The 21,638-nt window shown below is 47.5% G+C and overlaps 2 protein-coding genes across 5 annotated transcripts in view; one reads left to right on the top strand and one right to left on the bottom strand.

Moving 5' to 3' along the window:
* Positions 1–5,846, bottom strand: part of LOC135915430 (sodium-coupled monocarboxylate transporter 1-like) — an 84,961-nt gene extending 79,115 nt beyond the window's left edge. Inside the window, exon 1 of the mRNA XM_065448498.2 lies at positions 5,742–5,846. The gene's annotated coding sequence lies outside the window, so the exon portion shown is untranslated. The remainder of the gene's footprint in view (positions 1–5,741) is intronic.
* Positions 1–21,638, top strand: part of LOC135915433 (isatin hydrolase-like) — a 358,063-nt gene that overhangs the window by 293,592 nt on the left and 42,833 nt on the right. The window lies entirely within an intron of this gene.

The following is a 21,638-nucleotide window of genomic DNA, read 5'->3' as shown; positions in this document are numbered from 1 at the left end:
CTTGCCATACGTGATTTTAACGTTGTCTATTTCTAAAATTTGTCTAAGGTCGCAGCGTAGCAGTTCGTCTCCGAAGCTATCTAGACGTGTTTGAGGAACACTTTGAAAAAGTATATACTCATGCTTCCGGTTCTTTCTAAAGTTGTGTTTTCTTAATAAGAATAATACTGGAAGGTGATCACTAAGATCGTGTGACATCACACCGGTAGTAGCATTTTCAGTGTCAGCATTTGTAATGAACAAGTCCAACAATGTTTCACTTTCGGTTGCAATCCTTGTTGGCGTACGGATTAAATTTTCATAACCATTTGAGGCTAAAATATTTAACATAGCCTTTTGTAGTACAGAAGTGGTCAGCATGTCGATATGAACATCACCAGCGGGCACCAAGTAATTGCTATTTTCTTCAGTAAAAGACAGCAGCGGTTCATAAAGAGAAAGGAACTGTAGAAGATTTCCGTTTGTGGGAGGCCTGTAGCAAACAGAAAATATGTACACCATTCGCACGAACTGTTACCATTTCAAAATTTTCGTAGCAAACACAAAAGTCTGGAAGCAATTCGCAACTTACGGGCTCTTTCAACAATAGCAAAATAACGCCGCCGTGGCGGTTTGCTCGGTTCACGCAAAACGATTGATAAGGTCTAAAGTTAAGCACGTCACAAGCATCTCTACACCAAGTTTCACTGAGCATTACAGCATCAAACAAAAGAATGAAAACCATATACAGTGCCCTCGAATACCGTAGGTTTTTCGAACTTATCAAGTAGAACAGAGGGAAGGATACAATCAAATGCTTTAGTAAAATCAATATAAATACCAAGGACAATGTTCTTAATGTCAAATTACGATAAAATCCGAACTGTTATTACTATATAAATAACTGTCATTATTAATAAGTGTTATAAATAACCGTTATAACTGTTATTATTATATAAATGTTACTATTATTTTTGCGTTATAACGCAGAGAAACGGTGTAGTCAGGTACTCTTTGCCTCAGGCTCTCGACAGCAACTCATGTATAACAAAACAGAGCAGACGGCGCCTTTAGGGAAGCGTCGGCTTTGGCTAGTGAAAGCCTCTCTCTCAACTATACATGTGCAGAGCTCACAAATTTAACGATATTGTAAATATATTTGCGCAATTAGTGGCGCAATTTAAGCGACTCTTCAAGTCCGCAGCGTAATAAACAGATCGTATTAGTATCTTACATATTAAGTATGTGAGATGCTCTAATGGCGCTTCTTACGATGTGGTGGCTTTTGTTTCAGAGATTCCCTATAGTGCAACTTCCCTAATTTCAAGTACTGTTATCTAAACACCAGTGGCCGCAGTCTATACCTCTTGAACACGGCGGAAAACATGTCGCGCGTGCATGAAATCAGTTGCATCTGCACTTGAAAGCGGGGAAGCTGGGCCTACCGTTATACCGGAGTCTTCCTTCTCAAACTGCGCGCTGTCTGTCGCCCCCCCCCCCTTCTTTTTTTACTGTATTTGAGTTTCCCAAAGCTGCCACAGGCGCTGACGCCGTGGTTGCATCGGCTTTTGCATTGTTATGTGAGACTCCAACACAGTGTAGATTGTCACGTGTCGTGTTGCATTTTCTCGCCTGCTCACCGCAAGACGTCCATATAAGGAACAATAGTAGGCATTCCATGGACACGTACACGGTTCGTTTTTACATGTCGGCACCGGTCGAAACTAGACGCATACGACGAGTTTTATTTCCTTCTCGCAGCTATACTTAAGTAACGCTTGCACAGAAAGGGTACCTTTGCTGAATAATCAGCTGCCGACAAGCGTGGTATGATGCTTCACTTCACCGTAACAAGAGGCAACCAGTCGGTGCCAAAGCATATACGTGTGATACTCGTGCGGCGATACGTTACATATAGTTATTGCAAGATGCTACCTTTGGTAGCATGCGTATACGGTAAATACGTTACACATGTCGGCCGTGCCCCCCGCCGCAGTCTTCTCAGTCAGAATGTACTGGGAGGTTAGTTGGTTAACGATGGAAGAAAAGCAACGCAATGTCTCTATAGGCTTCTTTTCTTCTTTAGTATATGTGGAATATGGAAAGTTTGGCCTTAGAGAGCGCCGGTTAGGATATAGATAAATATACTATCAATATTAGAATATAGCTAGGATAAAAGAGACAGTACATATACAAAACTCTGTCAAACATTTAAAAATCAGCTCTGACATGTAGCGCAATTCTGCTCCCTTGCGCTATATTACTCACAGCTACACCCATTATTGTCACAAAAAATGAAATGGAATAATTCAAATTAGCGAATGTTTGCTAATTAACTTTTAAAATACTCATATTATGCCACATATAGTGATTTACATATTGTAGCCGATGACCTTTAATGTTACACCCATTCGGAAAGAATTCTGTGGATAGCACCAGCATCTAGATATGCATTCATTAAATTACTTGGCATTCTCTTTATAATACGTTGTTACGCCATATTACTTTTCTCCTGCCAAAGGTCATGGGTTGGACTTAATTAACTGTACCTTAGTTATTCATGTCTTAATTAAATTTGCTCTACAATTAACACCAAAGCTCCTGGGTTCGACTACTACCAAAAGTCGTAGGTTACAGTGCCTTCAATAACTCTATATTAATTAACTGTGCCTTAATTAACATTGCCTTAACGAGAACCAAACGTCGTGGGTTCGACCATCATTGGTGGCACCATCGATTTCGGTGCCATCGAATTTTGGTGCCATGGCACCGGACGGTCAATTTTTCGACCCACGAGCCGTCTAAGGCTTTCGCCTTAATAACAGAACAGAACTGAAGACGCGCAAATGCTTCAAGGTTAAAGCTACATCAGGCAATAAGTTCTGTTTCAGTGTAGTACAAGTCGGTCCAGTCGTGCGGCATAGTTGGCAACCTCGACGGCGACATGGTGGTCAGGCCTGTATAGTGAGGCCTGTATAGTCAGGCCTGTATACACCGGGCACCTCGAGCCCCTGGTGACCGTGACTCGCACGTGAGCACGAGAATGATGTACGCTTGTTGCACGGGAACAAGGTCGGCGTACCGCGGAATAAGTAATTTTGCATTCATTGCTTTATTTACGCTCTGCTGATCAAACGAAATGACTATTGTTAAACTGTGCCTGGGAACATTGTAAGAGACTGATAGCAGGAATAAGCCTGTTTGTTTCAGGTGATCGCGTGGAAAGCCGGTGATCGGGATGTACTGTGGACAGAGAGGATCAGTGATGCGAGGGGTCTCAGAAATTCACTGAAAGTTTGTTACTCGCTATGAAAACGCCCCGAATATAATTTGAAGCAGCGCGAAGGGACGAGGACAGGTACAAGAAAACAAACACGACAGGACGAGCGCTGAGTGCCAACTGAAGTCTATTCGAGAACGCACCAGCCATTTTATGGTCTGTGGAAAACACAACAAGAACCATCATTATCGACAGGCATGCGCACAGGGGCACTACAAGTTCGAGATACCCTTCGGGCTGCTTCAGGTTACATCCAAGATGAACCAACTCGCCAAAATCAACTTTCAACAATCAACAAAACACCCACTACGAAAGATCGAAAGAAAAAAAAAATTACGAGCAGCCTCCAAACACGTTCCGAAATTAAGAGATGGCTGAGAAAACTCCTGCCAAACAAAGTCCCGACTACGCATGCTACCTATTCGTTTGATGCGCTTTTCTCCTAATGAAATATTTCCCTTACAAGCGTGCTTCTCCTTTAAGCCCGCTCCTCAGTGGCGCCCGTCTCTTTTGCCCTGCACTTGCACGACGCCGACCTCCAAAAGCCTGATCTAACGTCCTCTCAACCCACAGGCATGCTGTTACTCACACTGTATGCAATACGGTGGCCATGCACTATTCGAAGCATCTACAGCGAGGCAACTCGTGTTCCGGTGTTGCCGAGGGCGTTTGGCACGCGCCGCGTACGTGCAGCCGTTTTACAACGTGCAGGCTCGCTCTCTGAATGAATGTCGCACTGTGCGTCACAATTTGCTTCCATGGACATTCTCGGGACGTCGAGGAATGCCGGGCAGAGCGTCGAGCGCGGCCAAGGTCCCTGCGGCCTCCGGTGCGGTCTGGGTAGGTCACTGTAAACAACCTGCCCTTGGAACACCGTAAAGCGTGCACGAGTTCCCGTGTACCACGAGTGAACATTCAATATCTTCATTCATTATTTTCATCTCCTGCGTGCGCAGAATCGTCTCCTGCCCGCAGAAATACATCGGCAGCGCCCACCGGAACCCGAAAATTGAGTAAAACGTAAAGCGAATCTTCTGTTGAGAAACCCTTTACTTACACGTGATACTACATGTTCCATACGTGTAGAAAGCTCATCTTACAGGATCACGTCGTTAGACAAAACTTGCGGTAGTTTAAAATTGGAAGCGAAATCTTTTTTTTTTAACTGTAATAATGAGGCCTTTATACTTTTCATTCGATATGACCGAAGTGCACAGGACAATACTTCTGACTTGCCCTTTCTTTTCACGAATATAAAGGAGAGTTTGGCCACTGTAGTGGTGCTGGCAATTTCTCGTCTCAGGGCAAACAAATAAAAGCACTGGAAGCATTGAAAAACACTGAATACAGTGAAAGTTCAAGAGGTTCTGCACACTAAAGGAATGTGCAAAAGCGAATGCAGGACACTGAGTTGCCTTTGTAGCTTTACCAACCTTGAAGCTAAACATTTCGACAGCATTGCATGTCTGATTGAGAAATCGATTAGAACTTTCAGACTGACTCCAACCAAATAATTGAATTTTATTGGCCCGACGTTTCGGAGCCCATTTGGCTCCTTCTTCAGGGGTTGTTCTTCGGGGGTGGCGGTGTGCAGCTCACCGCTACCCTCGCCACCCTGCACACCGCTACCTCCGAAGAACAAGAAGAAGGAGCCGAATGGGCTCCGAAACGTCGGGCCAAGAAAATTCAATTATTTGGTTGGAGTCCGTCTGAAAGTCCTTCATCAAGCTGCCGCGCAATAAAAGCAAAACAAGAATTTTGTTAATCCAAGTATGACGCGCGGTAGTTTGGCAGTATTGTGAAGCCAGCGAGTACAGGCTTCGTCCAAAAAGGGACATCTAGGTTCACTTCACCTTTTCTATACAAATATAAATAAATACAATTGTAAATATATGAGTGGGATGAAAAAATCTCTTCATGGTCGTTATTCCAGTCTGTTCCACGAAAACGTTGCTTTTGGTTGGGCTTGTCATTGTTAATGCTTTTAATGACCTCAACGACATTTAGTTATGTCTGTAACTACAAGGATAACCTCCACACATTTTCCTTGCTTTTACCTTTTTCCCCACCCTATTACTAATTCTTTTGATCCGCACAAATTAGCAACATAGGCGAGGACGCGGTCTGCATTGTGCGAATCACCTTGCTGTCAAGCACTTGTATCTGAGATGACTACCGGAAGCTCGTACTTATTAGGCACCCCTGGTTATTCGTTTTATTTCGTGATCGACTCCCGACCCTTCTAAAAACAAAACAAAACAAAGGTTGGCTCTAGAATCCTACATTATTACGCACTGAGATGATCTGTCATCAGTGCTCTCTTGTCGTCGATGTTCCTTCGTTTTCCTGTTCTCAACGTGCTTTCAAAAGCTATAGCGACATAGCCGCGGTACGCTATTACGTGCGCATTCCGTGCGTTTCGTTCACGCGCCATTACTCGCTGCGCTCGCGAGTTAATCGCTTTACTGAAGAGACAACTCACGCTTCTTTGGCGATGATTTCCGTGTATCCTCCTCGAACAACCGACCGCGCGATGAGCCTTCCTCCGCCGCCCCCGCGTGCTTCAAAACTTGGTTGTGCTTCGGTGAGTGTCCTTGGCCTTCAAGAGTGTACTCTCGTACAAACTTAGTTTGCCGGCCTACCGTCATTTAACATCCCTCCTCCAGATTTCTTTATTCTCTCTCTCTGATTGCGCTTTCATTATTGACGCCTCAGTTAATTCTCCCCCTTCGCTTTTCTTCCCTCCTCCTCTTTTCTCATGAGGATGTTGCGGCTGAAATCAGCTGTTCGCAGCTGCGCGCCACATTTGCGCCAGCTTTGGTCATGTGGCGCTACCTTATAGTAGACGGCACAAGCGCATATAAATAGAACATGACCTCCGAGATTGTGTGCGTAGCCCGATGCCCTACCTCGGAGGCCATGAATGAGATCAGCGTCCTCTGAGACTCGCGTTAAGTTACGCGGGTTGGTTTTGCGGAGGCCCTCTACGTCTTTAAGCAGGCGCATGTTAGGAGCGACATGTTATCAACGTGAATCGTCGGCTGTCGTTACGTATGGGACAGAATTACAGTGTCCTGCGAAGTTGTGTGATTATCTGAGTGCTTCGAAACCCTTTCTTGGACTGCAATGCCGACAATGCTTCGAGAAGGAGGAGAGGCGTTGCTCGTTGCAGGCGGGCGTAGCCTCGCAAAAGTTGCCGGCTTTACCTGAACGCCATCTATCAAACGCAATGCGTTCTGAAACGTACACTTAGCAGTGCAGCTAGCAACACCACCAGGTATCAAAAATAAGTGGACCCGGAGCCGAATACGTTGCGTGTTTTAGGCCACGACGGCCCACACGGCTCACCATTTACTATGCAACCTTGTATCACGGAGGAACTTTAGGAAGAGATGAAGCACCTCACTTCTGAATATCGAATGTCCTTGCGGAAACGGAATATCACTTGCGTTTGGGTGTGGTGTCGTCTTGCGCTTGAGTTCGTCTATTAATATCTTACATGCGGCTTCAAATTCAGGACACTTTAGTATGTAATGTTCAACGTACGTCACCAAGAGCTTGACAATGCACGCACAAATTAATGATGGGCCAACTCTTGTCTAGTACAGCCAAGCTGGAGTTCGCGCTTACACTGTACGAATGCAATATAGGAGAGCAGCATCAATTCTTTCAAGTCCCTTAATCTCACAAGGTTGATCCGGTGGAGACCACACGGTACCTGCGGCCTTCTTCGATGGCCTTCTTCGTGTCTCCTTTTGCGCCTTGGGTAGCCTTCTTCGAATTGACTGAAGCTGCAGCGCCTTGCGCGCCAGACCACAGACTGTCAGCGGCCTCGTTGCCTGCTAAGCCGGTATGAGAATGTTTCAATGAATACTCCCTGTCTAGCATTATGAATGTTTGCGTCACACTATCTACGTGTATTTGCTTACTATATTCGAGATCAATTAAAATCTACGTGCATAGAGAAAATAAATAAATAATGAAATCGCCGCTTACCTCCTGTTAAGTATCACTATCAGCTGTGGTTCACCGACAAACAGCCATACAGTTTCTTGCGGCACATATACAGAGTTTTCTTTGATATTTCTTTTTTAACCCTACAGATTTTTTATAATAGAAAAGTAATGAGCGCCGCGAACGTGGCGTCATTGCAGGCGAGTTCCTAGGCGAGGCGGATATACTTTGCCGCTAATAACGTGAGCTTCAGAATACTAATTAGCGAACCTATTATCAATTAAATTCTTTATTGGTACCGTACGGGCATTTGTGTAAAAGGCAAACTGTTGGGATCGTGAAAAGCGAACGCGAGGTCTCCAGATCTTCGCTAAGCGCTCGACTTGAACCACTCGTCCTGGTTTGGACGTGGGCAGCGCTTGCAGCTCAGAAGGCCGGTTTCGGGTGACTAGCCTCGGCACCTAAAGCCTCCCTTATCGTTTTTCCCAGCTCTGTAGCGAACGCCCCCGTGAAAACAATAAATGGGAGTCTACATAGAACGCGAGCAAGGTAGCCTTGAATGCATGCCACCGACCTCCTTGAAACGACGATGTAACCGACACAACGCACACGAGATGGCTCGTGTGTACACTTCTCGAGGTCAACGGAGCACAGATGGGCCCGACAGTGACAGCTTGGTGTCGAAGACAATGGGCAGTGCCCGGAGTTTTCGAACAGGAAAGCGGACGGCGTGGGCCGTGCAAGTGCCCACTGGCCCTCCCAGCAAGCGACAAGATCTACTGCCATTGTTTTGTTTGTACAGTTGCTGTCGACGTATATACCACTTTCGCGCGCGTGTTTTTATGGCCGTGCCACATAAACAATAGTCCATATTGCCTTGGACCTTGACCCCTCTATCTTCGAAGCCGGTGCCGTACTCCAGTTTTTTACACTAAACCAAGCGGTGGCGATACATATCGAAAATTAAACAAACAATTTACAATCCTAATTGCCGGAAAGAAAAGTTGAAAGGGATATATTTCGTGATGCTAAGTGCATGCATGTCTTTGACAAGCATGTGGAAGCGGTTACTGTCTGTACAGCTTCGATGCAACCGAAACACAAATTATAGCAACGCTGGAATTTTCTGTGTCGCGATAAACTATTGCCGGCCTTTTTTTTAGTTGCACTAATACTAACACTTTAATGTTAGAGCAATATCAATGACGATAACGTAATTGTCAGCATGTGAGTATCCCCATGGCCAGCCTCTAGATAAGGAGTACAGTCTGTGCACTTATATACGTAATTAACAAATCTCTGTTAATTAACTTTCTATTATTGATTCTAAGTGGCTAACGCAAGAGAGCAGTTTCGAGTCAGTCCTCGAAATTATCTAGCTGAGCGAATAAATTTTCACTAAACAAGCTCTCGTAAGCTACGTGAAGAAATATTTCACATTCCAAGGCTCCTTCCTAATACAGGGAGAGATCATCAAGTAGGAGGAAGGGAACTACTTAAATACTTTACAGTGATGTAACAAACAAACAAACAAATGATGCACCTATGTTAACATGAAAGGCCGTATAGATCGCTTGTATTGTCACTTCGGTGAAGTGTTTCCGAACCCAGCCCCGCCCACGGGCACGGTCTAGTTCATGTTGAGCACCCGGGATGCGAAGCCCGACTTGTTAAAATGTCGCAGGGTGTTTTGCGGGCTGCCTCCATGGCGCGCGAGATGGGCCGCGTGGCACGCGGACCGCGTGTGGAGCGCCTCGGCACTGTCGGCCGGCAGCCCGTGCGCTGTAAAGAACGGCGGGTTGCACAACAAGATTGTCACCTTGCCACCCGATTACGACAAGGGGTGCAAGACGCGCACCTCCCGCTCTCCGCCGCTGCAGCTGCGAGGCGTTCAAAGAAGCGACCTTTGCGCTGGAATCCGCCGCCTTCCTCCAGCCCGCTTCGACATTGTGACAAGACGAGTTTGGTGTGTGGACAATGATTCCAGAGTTCCTCAACGCGGCGCTGATCTGACACGCCTGAAGAAGCTACCGCGGGAACGTCTTATTTTTGCGCTCTCACGGTTCCGCATGTTGCAAAACAACGAGCGTCCCTCGAGCGGCGTCGATTTTCCGGAACGGCACCACCTTCAACGCCGTCGCTTGGGCTTCGGAATGTGTGTGCCTTTGTGTCTGTAAACTGGTCTTCAGAGCAGCTGCGAGTTGGTGGTGTGTAAACGAACAGCCGCCGCGTCGTAGGACCAGCGGATCGAGTGTATAAAAACTGTGGTTGTGCGATTGTTGGACACACTTCTCTTGAGCAGTCATGTTAGACTGGTTCACTTCTCTCATGCAGTCCTGTTGGACTAATACTATTTTTCTCAAACAGTCATGTTAGACTGAGTTAATTTTCTGTAAATAAACCCCTTTTTCCTCGTTCTCGATGAGAAGCAGTTCTTCACTTCATCAACGATCTCAGCGTAAATAAGTTGGACGACGGCATGGGCCAGCTACCTTCGAATTCATGCCGTACTCCAATCTTGGCAAAGGACCACGGACGATGGGATTGAGCCCCCAATCCTGACAACTGGTGGCAGCGGTGGGATGGACTTTGCGACATGGTGCTGTATCTGTGGTGAGTGCTTGGTTTTTGCTTTGACTCTCTAGGCTTCATTTTGTGGTTGTTCTGTTTAGAACAGTAGGGAAGCTAGATTGTTGTGTGTTAGCTAGGTTGTGTTTTCCTAGCTAGATTTAGAGAGCAGAATCAAGGCAGTAAAGCAGCAGTCATGGAGTTAAGGACACTGCTGAGAGACGAGTTGTTGATTGTTGGTGAGGAACTGGGCCTAGATGTACGCAAGGAAATGCTCAAATCGGAATTATTGGAGCTAATTTCCAATCAGGCCAGTGAGCAAGATATTGAAATGGGATTGGAACTTCTCAAAAAGAGAGAGAAACGGGAAAAAGAAAGAGAAGAACGAGACAGAGAAAAACGAGAGAGAGAGGAACGCGATAAAGATCGCGAGATAACAAAAATGCAACTTGAACTTGAAAACAGACGTTTGGAGTTGTCTCAAGGAAGTGAAGGAGCTCTGGGTCGATCAAGTGAGGCAGAATCGTACCGCATGGACAGGCTATTAAAGCCATATGAGGTCGGGACCGACATAGGCTTGTTCCTATGCAATTTTGAAAGGACTTGCGAAAAGATGAACTTCGGCCCGAGTACATGGCCACAGCGGTTGCTGTCTATGTTGCCGTGTGAGGCGGCGGAAGTAATCGCCAGACTGAGTGTGCAGGATGCATATGATTATGCAAAAGTTAAGGCTAGTCTCCTGAAGAAATACCGCCTTTCAGCCGAAGCTTTTCGGCAAAGGTTTAGGAGCACAGGCAAGAAAGATAGCGAGGGCTATCCGGAGTTTGCATATAGCTTAAAGGCCAACCTAGTCGAGTGGCTTAAAAGCGCGGAAGCGTACGACAGCAGAGACATGATCATTGAATGCATGTGTCTAGAGCAGTTTTACAAAACCATCCCCCAAGCTGTGAAACTGTGGGTGCAAGATAGAGGTAATGTAAACACTGTGGAAAGGGCGGCTGAATTAGCCGAAGAGTACGCAACCCGTAGAAAGTTGAACGCCGAGGAGGGAAACTGGGACGGTCGAAATGGACCGCGGAAACCATTTCCGTTCAAAAAGGGTGCGCAAACTAGACGATCCGAGCCTGTAGACATGGCGGAAAAGCCCGCAGAAAAGAGCGAGGAGAAACTTAACGGAGAAACAGCACAAAAAGAACAGAAAAGAAAGTTCGGATCTTTTAGACCAATTCGCTGTTACAGATGCCACAAACTGGGGCATATAGCTGTAAACTGCGAGAAGTCTAGCGTAGTTTTTTCCTACGTGGAGGAAAAAGATGAGAATATGGAACTTTTAAGTCCGTATCTCCACAACCTGCAAGTTAATGGAAAACCATGCCGAGTGCTAAGAGACAGTGCCGCCACGCTGGACATTGTCCATCCGTCTTACGTGATGGTAGAGGACTTCACCGGAGAAGTAGCATGGATAAAACAGGTTGTAGAAGAACACAGCGTGTGTCTGCCCATGGCCAAAGTCAAAATCAGTGGACCATTCGGGGAGCTAGAGACTGAGGCTGCAGTTTCCAAATTTTTGTCACTGCAGTATCCCTACATCTTTTCGAATCGTTCGAATCAGTTACTGCGTGACAGAGGGCTCAAACTGGGAGAGGGCATAGTACAGGCATTGACCAGAGGCCAAGCTCGTAAGATCGCGGCGCTTTCGGCTGAAAATGCTCAAGCTCCTCCAGCTGAAGCAGAAAAGGGGATAGCTTCAATACCCGAATCCGAGCTAGGCCCGACGGACAAAAGAACAGTTGAGGAGAGCCTGCCAGTTGACCAGCTCAATGAGAGCGTAGCACTAGAGTGTCAGAGTTCTAGCCTGCAGGAAGAGCAAGCAGACGCGCTCACAAGCGAGACAGGGTCGTTGTTATCACCGGCCTCAAAGAACTTTGATCAACTCTTACGCGTGGATAGAGAGTCACTGGCAGCTGAGCAAAAGAATGATGAGAGCTTAGCTAAATTACGGGACACAGCTAAAGAAGGCATTGCTAGGCGCAACGTAACAATACATGAGAAAGGAGGATTGTTGTATCGGCATTACAGAGATCGAAAGGGTAGGATTTTAGATCAGTTAGTCATACCTACTAAGTATACGGAGGACCTTTTGAGTCTTTGTCATGGAAATGGGTGGTCCGGCCACCTAGGCATAAACAAATCAAAGGAAAGATTGCTTATGGAATACTACTGGCCTGGCTGTTTCAAAGATGTAGAAAACTTTGTAAGATCATGCGACGCCTGCCAGCGTTCTGGTAAACCAGGAGAGACTTGGAAAGCTCCACTGAAGGTAGTGCCCTTAATAACAGAGCCTTTCAGACGGCTTGTAATGGACACGGTAGGGCCTCTTCCAAAAACAAAATCAGGCTACAGGTACTTGTTTACCATGCTGTGTCCGGCTACCAAGTTTCCAGAAGCAATCCCTTTGAAAGAGCTCAGCTCCACTGAAGTAGTAGACGCGCTTTTGACAGTGTTTGCACGAGTTGGGTTTCCAGCCGAAATTCAGGCAGATCAAGGGTCAGTATTCACGAGCGCACTGACTTCCACATTCTTGCAAAAGTGCGGGGTAAAGTTAATTCACAGTTCTGTCTATCACCCTCAGTCAAACAGTGTAGAGAGGTGGCATTCGGTGCTTAAGCGAGTTTTGCGTGCGCTCTGTTACGAGCACAAGGAGGACTGGGAGAACTGTCTGCCGGCAACTTTGTTTGCTTTGCGAACGGTTCCACATGAAGCGACAGGGTTCTCACCAGCAGAACTAGTGTATGAGAGGACACTCCGTTCTCCACTGAGAATGTTAAGAGAGATGTGGGAAGAAAGAGGGGAGATTCCGACAGTGGTTGAATACGTGCTAAATTTACTGGAACGGCTAAGCGCAAACCAAGAACTAGTCGGAAAGAACATGGCAATTGCTCAAAAGAACGCCAAAGTCTATTACGACAAGAATGCGAGGCTTCGTACGTTTGAAGCCGGCTTAACGATGAAAGCGGAAAAGTGTAGGTTCGGTTGTTCACAGGTTACTTATTTGGGCCATGTTGTCGGTCAGGACATGAGACGGCCGGCTGAGCTGAAAATAGCTACGATTGGAGATTTTTCTCAGCCGCGCACGAAAACGGACGTTCGTTCATTTTTGGGACTTGTGGGGTACTATCAACGGTACATTCCGAATTACTCGCAATTGGCAAGTCCATTAACAGACGACCTCCGAAAGGGAGCACCGAGTAACGTACACTGGGATAAGGACAAAGAGAACGCTTTTCAAAGTTTGAAAACGCTATTGGTTTCTCGCCCTGTGCTTCGCGCGCCAGACTACACAAAGGAATTCATAGTTCAATGCGACGCAAGCGACAGAGGTATGGGCGTGGTACTTAGTCAAGTCGGCGACGATAACGAGGAGCATCCTATCCTCTACGCCAGCCGTAAACTAAATGTAAGAGAGGAAGCCTACAGCGCTTCAGAGAAGGAATGCGCTTGTTTGGTTTGGGCCGCCCAGAAGTTGTCGTGTTATTTGTACGGAGCGAAGTTCATCTTCGAGACCGACCACTGTCCTCTGACGTGGCTCAATCAAATGTCACACAAAAACGGCCGCTTGCTCCGATGGAGCCTCACTCTCCAAGAGTACAACTTCTCCGTTAGATATAAGAAGGGAAAGTTGCATAGCAATGCGGATGGTTTGAGCAGGCTAATTTGAATTCTGCGTTTGAGGGTCCCGCCTAAATTTTAGGGTTACTAGTGTTAAATTTATTAAGCGAAGAAGATCCCCTCTCATTTAGCAGGATTCCCTCCATGATTGCTGAATTTGTCAGCAGGAATTTGCTTCAGAAATTGGCATAGTGAAATGAAGCATTTTTTTTGTTTCTGCACTCATGTTGTTGTGGTTTTTTTTTGAAGCCTAGCGAGTCTAAAGTGAGAGCCAATGCACGTCATCTCGGCGCAGAGCCGTGTTGTGGGGTTCATTTTGCAGTTGCCTGTCCTTGTTGGATGTTTTGGGGCGGTGACATCAATGCACAAGTGGTCGCTGCGAGCCAAGACATCAATCCCCCCCTGACCAGCAGCCGTTCTCTTCCTGCCTAGCGGTTGTCAGCGCTAGACAGTCGAGACTTTTGGGGCCATGGAGGCGCTGTAAAGAACGGCGGGTTGCACAACAAGATTGTCACCTTGCCACCCGATTACGACAAGGGGTGCAAGACGCGCACCTCCCGCTCTCCGCCGCTGCAGCTGCGAGGCGTTCAAAGAAGCGACCTTTGCGCTGGAATCCGCCGCCTTCCTCCAGCCCGCTTCGACATTGTGACAAGACGAGTTTGGTGTGTGGACAATGATTCCAGAGTTCCTCAACGCGGCGCTGATCTGACACGCCTGAAGAAGCTACCGCGGGAACGTCTTATTTTTGCGCTCTCACGGTTCCGCATGTTGCAAAACAACGAGCGTCCCTCGAGCGGCGTCGATTTTCCGGAACGGCACCACCTTCAACGCCGTCGCTTGGGCTTCGGAATGTGTGTGCCTTTGTGTCTGTAAACTGGTCTTCAGAGCAGCTGCGAGTTGGTGGTGTGTAAACGAACAGCCGCCGCGTCGTAGGACCAGCGGATCGAGTGTATAAAAACTGTGGTTGTGCGATTGTTGGACACACTTCTCTTGAGCAGTCATGTTAGACTGGTTCACTTCTCTCATGCAGTCCTGTTGGACTAATACTATTTTTCTCAAACAGTCATGTTAGACTGAGTTAATTTTCTGTAAATAAACCCCTTTTTCCTCGTTCTCGATGAGAAGCAGTTCTTCACTTCATCAACGATCTCAGCGTAAATAAGTTGGACGACGGCATGGGCCAGCTACCTTCGAATTCATGCCGTACTCCAATCTTGGCAAAGGACCACGGACGATGGGATTGAGCCCCCAATCCTGACAGCGCCAAGGAGTTCCTCCTGCGGTACCGCAAGCGCACTGCACCGCAGGAGCAAACGTTGCATACGTGCTTGCGTCCACTTCGCGCGCACACGACACGCAACCCCGCTGCATGGTTGCCACCGAGCAATGTTACTCGCGCCGATCGCGGGCAGCAAAGTGGATTTTTTTTGTTCTGCTTAAGCTCCCTGCACTACAATTCTTTCGTCTCTCTCTCTCAATATCTGTACTCTAAAACCTTGGCCGCACACGTGAATGCTCATCATTCCCGTGGCTTGCGCGTTCGTTCACGTCCATTGTGAGATTGAATAGCCTCATACATTTTTTTTTCTTCTGTCTTTCCTGTGAGCTGTTATCAGATTAAAATTGTGAGTTCATGCTCACAGTTCATGCTCACAGACGTCTTGCTATATATGTGGAAATGAGGAAGAGCATATGCTTTGACTAGTGGGCTTGGCTAGTGAAGTGACGAAAACATACACCTTTGCACTGTTCCGTTCCGTATCAGAGACACGAGCTTTACGAAACGCTGTGAATGTGTCAGATAGATTTAACTTACAACATCCCAGTTACAACGACACATCCAGCGGGTGCCAAGCTGTGTTCTGGCTAAAGTGAGTATAGTTATCACCAGAAGCCCTCAAGGGAATCTGATGAAGCATGAGAGGCCCACAGACTCTGAACCAAATGCGGTATATATAGGAAATGCGGAGGCGTCAAAATGGAGCGTTTATGTATAGGGCCTCTCGACATCGTTCGTGCCTCCTTTTAGCTTTCACTGCCATGCCGAAGAGCTCTCCCACTTTCTTTTCCCTTTCCCCTATCATCATAAAGCAAAAACCTAAGTCGCCTCCTCCTACGCGCCGGCGTTCGTTCCCCTCTGGAGGCGACGCCTCTATCGCGGTGCGCAGGCGAGTGGGCCCGATTGTTTGCCCAAACTACGACGACGAGAGGCGATCGTTCAAGAGTAAAAAACGTTCTCTCGACCGAGCCGCAAGAGCGTCGTCGCTTTCATGCACCTGGCACAAGAGCTCAGTGGCCGCCCGCGTCGCACGGGGAAGCGCTTTAGTCATTTCGCGACTGAGCTCTTCCCTCGAGACTGCGCGTTGACCCAATGGTTCTGGCTGACTCCCACCTCGGAAGACGCGCGTATTGTCTGCCGACTTTCGAAATAGAAAACTTAAGCGCGTGGAGGTGCCCATGTGTATATATATCTACACGTCATGTATGCTCGCGTTTCTCTGTATTCAGCGAACACACTTTATGCGCCCTAATCTCTGGTGCAGGTCTTGTGCGGGGATAGCGATCGGCTGTAATAGTGTGCCTGCGCTCTCTCTCTCTCTCTCTCTCTCTCTCTGGAGCATGATACGGAGGAGACGTGTGGCTCGAGTATATTGTGGAACTGGGTGAGAGCTACGCATGTTTTATCACAGAACCATCCGGAGGTGGTGTATTATTACACACGCAATCCCCCCCCCCTCCCACACACACACCCTTTCCTCATACAGCGAGGGTCCTTGTACGTGGGCACGATGCGAACTGGTGCGCGATTTTAGATCGAGAGTGACCGACTGCTAAGTTTCCCGAGCTGTCCATGCAGGAGCGACTGCGGCTGTCGATAAGAACAACTTCTCGCACGCCAGCATCGTGGCGATTTCACACATGCAGTACTTACACACGGACAACATGCAGCAGTGTACATTGCTGGACAAAACTGAGACGCTAACACCTCAGAGAAGATAACTCATGCTCACACCGCATGCGTTACCACGCGAACCTGCAATTGCGCTGTCAGCTCGTAGGCACTCTGAGCCAGACATAACGGCATCGCGTTGATAGTTTGCAAACGTGGAGCGTGCCAACGTCTGCACTGACTACCTAAGGGTGTCAAGGACAGCCCGGCTCGTTGCTTGCGGTTCTGACCACGTTTCAGTTGGCCAAAACAATTTGGCAGTCGTGAGAGAACCACTACAACCCGTTGGCCTTTAACCGTCATTGCGTACTCTCTGCACCACGTCCCAGTGGATATAGTATAGTCTTACGCTGAGCACTTTATCGAAGGATGGAGCTCCTGCCACTCTGGCCTCATTCCGATGGGGCAGAAATGCAAAACGGCTAATGGAGTTAGCCGTTTTTGCGACTTGCCAAGAAAAATGCGACGTGCAAAAGAAAAAAAAAGGGGCAAGCGATGCGAAATTAATCAGCAGCTGTCCGCCACGCTCTCTACAGCCCACAATGCAGCTGTCGGACTTGAAACCCTGATAATTATTAAGCGTCCTTCCATATGATCTAATCCTAAAGTGTTTAGAATCCCAGGATATTGTACCATGCACTTTACTTAGTGGAAAAGAGCACGACTGGCGAAATTAATAACATAAAGCACGAAAAAAAAAAGAAAACAAGCAGAAGCTCGTGCACATTTTCTGCTCTTCCCAGTCATATTGTTTTTCTCTCTGCTAGCAGATGAAGAGAAAGTTCCGAAACAGAAATATGCCGGTCTATAACATCGTTTAGTTTACCCTAACTCGGGCAAATTAATGTCTTCCGCCTTTGACAGTTCCAGACACTAAGGTGAGCGCTTGTTTCTGAATCTCTCGCTTCAGCGGCTAGCGACAAGCGACCCCCTCCGAGCGGCCCACATTCGACCACCAGTGCGCCTGCGGATTGTGTTAACGCCGTTGGGCAGGACCTATTATTTGTGCGAGTGGTCAGTCCACGCATGAACGCCCGGCACGGGGGCTCAACCAGGCGTGACAACCGAATCGGAAACGAAATTCGACTCGAACAAAGCAAGCCGCATATGAGGTTTCCCGCGAACTCAAAATGTTACGGCGCGTCATGCATGCAACTTCCGGTATCTGTGGCAAAACGCTGTGACGTATGTGGCCCTGGAATATTTTTCTTTCCTACCGTGTAATATTTGCGGTAATAATACGCCTCACGCTAACGAGCGCTTGGCTTCAATTTTCGACGCCAAATGCGCAAATCTGTGGTTCGCTGCCTTTTCGCACGTGACGAGCGCCTGTTGGATTACGCTGTTGCTTATCAGGCCACAAGAACTTGTTATACCATCTCTCTCCACCATCACTTCAGATTTGATGAGAGTAGCCTTCAATATATATATATATATATATATATATATATATATATATATATATATATATATATATATATATATCGATAGTTACTTTAAACAAATCTGGAGTGATGTATATATGGTAATTCATACGTGTAACCCCCCCCCCCCCCCCTTGACGATTCGTTCAGCCACGCGTCATAAACATAAAAATTTTCGACAGAGACTGTCTAAAGTCCAGTGACCCAAGTTGCAGCTTATGCAGACAGGCCGCGCATTCTTGCGCGTTGATTATTTTTTCTATATCGCCTGGTCTTCTTCTCTTCTTTTTCTTGTTTTTTTTTTCTTTTTTGCAGTCTTTTACCCATCCTACTTCCTCAGTTTAATCCAGCTGATCAAGCATTGGTATAGATATAACATACCTCTCTTTCAATCTCCTCATCTTTCATTCTGTCGCTCGAGCTAGAGATGCAGCTGTCACAGCGAACGGCTTTACATACATATAGGGACGCCTCCCATTTCCTGGTTGAGCGTTCTCGTGCGTTCACCTTTTGCGTGTACAGGGTGGGTCTTCCGGAATTTGTCTCGCCCGCGCACGAACAGGCTTATCAATGCTATCGCGGGTTGAGCTGTATTTCAGGAAGGCAATTCGAATACGTCGCTCTTGTAGTGACTTGTAGTATGGAGGGGCTTTATTAGTGACGGCCAGTGGCGCGCGAGTGCACGGAGGTGGCAGCAGGATCTGCACTGCCTTAAACCTATAAAGCTATAGAGTTCTTTTAAAATGTGTAGACACCGGATTCACAAAACTGTGTGCACTAGCACGCAAACACGGTTTCTAACTGGCATGCATGTTCACGTTAGCCAGCCATCATAATTGTCGTATTCCTGAGTAGGTCCACCGCAGGGTAACATAACTGTCAGAACTACATTTGCCTAGCACTAACTCCGTCCGCCCTCTGTAGCCACGAATTTCCTTATCTAGTCGATACGTTCGCATATCTGCCTCTGCCGCCTCCGACTACGTTTTCATGTTCCCTTCCTGGCGACTCTGTAACTCCACGCTACCGTCGTCTCTTGCCAAACTCAACTTCCTCTTTTCTGGCTTCTTCGAAACTGTCATTTGGCCCTCGAATCTATCTCTATCCCTTATACTATCCTTTCACACCGCGTTAACAGTTTGCCGTCGTTCGTCAGCAGCTGTAGGTTGCGTTCGCTTTCAATGTCACCTGTCAACCCCCATGCTTCGAAAAATGAATCTTGACAGAACCCATCATTATTTCTGTACTTTACATTCAAGGAAACTACCGACCGGTGCTTTTCATGACTCGGCAGCATCCGCGAGAACGTACTCGAGTAAGTATAGCTATAGCATAGAGAGGCAACCACGAGGTCAATACCGTATGCCTCCCCAGTCGTCTGGCAAACCGAGAAAGCCGCGGCGGAGTGACTCTGCAATCAGCCGACGCGAGGCGTGCGCTTTGTTTCGGAATAATATAACCAGAGTTTTGAATGACGCTGAAGTGTAGGCTGCTGCTGGCGTTAGTCAATGGCGTTCGTGATCATGCAAATGCGTGTGGTACCTGCGGCGCGTCCTCTTTAGTCTCGTGCACCAAAGGTTTCATATATATAGCCTCCAATCCGATTGGGACATTCACACAATACGACCACAGAGAAGCCGGAGCGTGAAAGCGTTGCGTGCCGAAACAGGTGACGTGCTTTATCACTCGCGCACACGTCGTATAAGCCTGCGTATGCGTGCTGCAGTAGACGCATGTGTAAGCGACAGCCGAAAGCGCAGCGATGGCGGCGGTGTCGATTCTAGCATTTCCTGATGCCAGAATCGGACACGCGACCTGGGAATATGGAACACAACTGCGCTCAGTTTCGTGATGGATCCGTGCGTAAGGTGCGGGTCACTTCTATAGCGAAGCCCGGCCTATACTTTCGTTCGCGCCGAACGACGCATGTGAAAGGTTGAGCCAGAAGACAATTCTGGCGTCCAGTTTGGCGGGGAGCGTCGTCTGCTCCAAATTGCGGAGCCGTATGCACGTCGCTGACCCCGGGTCACCTTCCATTCGACTCAGCGCGGGAGAGAACGCACTCTTCGTTCTTTCTTACCGCCGGCTTTCTTTTCTGGCGTCGTAATGCCCCCGCGTTTCGTACACTTTTGTCCGTCAGTTCGTTCGGGCTTGTATAACGACCGTGGTGTTTCTTCCACGCCTTTCTATAGGCTGCCGAAATCGCTTCCTCTTCGGCCACTCTTTCGAGCGCAAGTTAGCTCGACTGTATTTATTCCCCAAAGCATTACCAGCTCTGTGCTCTAGTGTCTCTGCGTACTCGCTTTATAACTGACTTGTGAGCGTGATCCGTTCATGATGATGGCCGCGGTCCAAGAAAGGTCCACATGATGGAAATGAATATGTTGGCTTCGCATTTACAGCCGTAACTTGACTAAAAAAAATATTGGCATATATATATATATATATATATTTTACGGTGAAGGGAACGAAGAAGTTGGATTGGACTAGACGAAGACGAAGTCTGGCAGTTGCCTGAACGCCATATATACGCCAGTTGTAAACATACCTTATTTTACACTCGTGGGCCTGCTTTCTTCCTGCAACTATACATATATATATATATATATATATATATATATATATATATATATATATATATATATATATATTTGCCTTCTAGCTCAGCTGAGCAGGAAAAATAAACTGCCATCGTGAGTATACTGGCTACCCCGTCTCAACCTCTACAACTACCTCGATATGGCGCGATTTTTACAGTGCGACACACTCAAGTGTGGAAACATAAAGAACAAAATGTTAGCGAAAGAAGGCTTAGCAAAAATCACGCCATGAACTTAGACCCGTGCGCCCAAATCACTATCATTATCCAATACCCCCGTCTCAAACCCGCAATCTCTGAGCAGGCCGCGCCAACAGATGGCGACGGAGGTTAAGCGCGCTTATTGCTCCAAACGCTGGTGCGAGAGCAAATGGATCCAGCGGTCTGTATAGGACAATTAGGAGCTTATCTGTGCTTCGTCGCTCTTGCGTCCTCTGGGTTTTAATCCGCTTCTGCTGTTGCGTTACAATCCACGGTGTCAGTTCAGAGCTACACTTGGTTAGCCGCGGAAAACGTCCGAACATCGCTTTCATTTCACTGAACGCGATCGAGACGAAGTATAGTAAGCGTGTATGTTTTCCTTCACCACCGATCGAGACACATGAACTCTCTGTAGACCGTGTTACACCGCACATGCGCGGCAGCAGACCATTGCACTATACATTGTCCGATTACAGAAGACACAGATGTTTGTATGTAGCTACCTTTCAAATTATTTTTTTTTTCTATAAGGGGGGAGAGGAGAGGAAAGGAAGGACACCGTAAGGAAATTGGAATGGTGAGCCAGCAGACAGTGCGTGGACACTTCCTGCAATTCGGCAGGCGAACGAGAAGGAGACATTGCTTCGCAAATGTGGGCCGCAGTGTGTGTGTGTGTGTGTGCGGTGCCACGCATCGCGAGACGACCACTCGCTTCTTCGACGCGCGGTTGTGTGCCAGCGAGACGCAATACTTTCACCCGTACTACGCGATCTTATTGGCGCGGGGGGCCAGTCTCGCATCGCTTGCTTTGTTGGCCGAGCGCGCCTGCGAGCTCGGCCCGGACCGTTACGCGCGTGGTAGCGCCGACGAAACGTCCCCGTCCTGAAGTCTCTTTTTACATCGGTTTATACGATCGTGTCTTGGTGATTGTGTACATGTGCGTGCGTGTGATCAAATTGCTTGTGCTCGCAGTAGGCGTGTGGACCGGGACGTCTGTGCGTGTGTCCGGCTTTT

The sequence above is a fragment of the Dermacentor albipictus genome, chromosome 4 (genome assembly GCF_038994185.2).
Source record: "Dermacentor albipictus isolate Rhodes 1998 colony chromosome 4, USDA_Dalb.pri_finalv2, whole genome shotgun sequence".
Taxonomy (NCBI): Eukaryota; Metazoa; Arthropoda; class Arachnida; order Ixodida; family Ixodidae; genus Dermacentor; species Dermacentor albipictus.
Note: the sequence above shows the minus strand (reverse complement) of the source record. Positions and strands in the feature narration are given on the sequence as shown.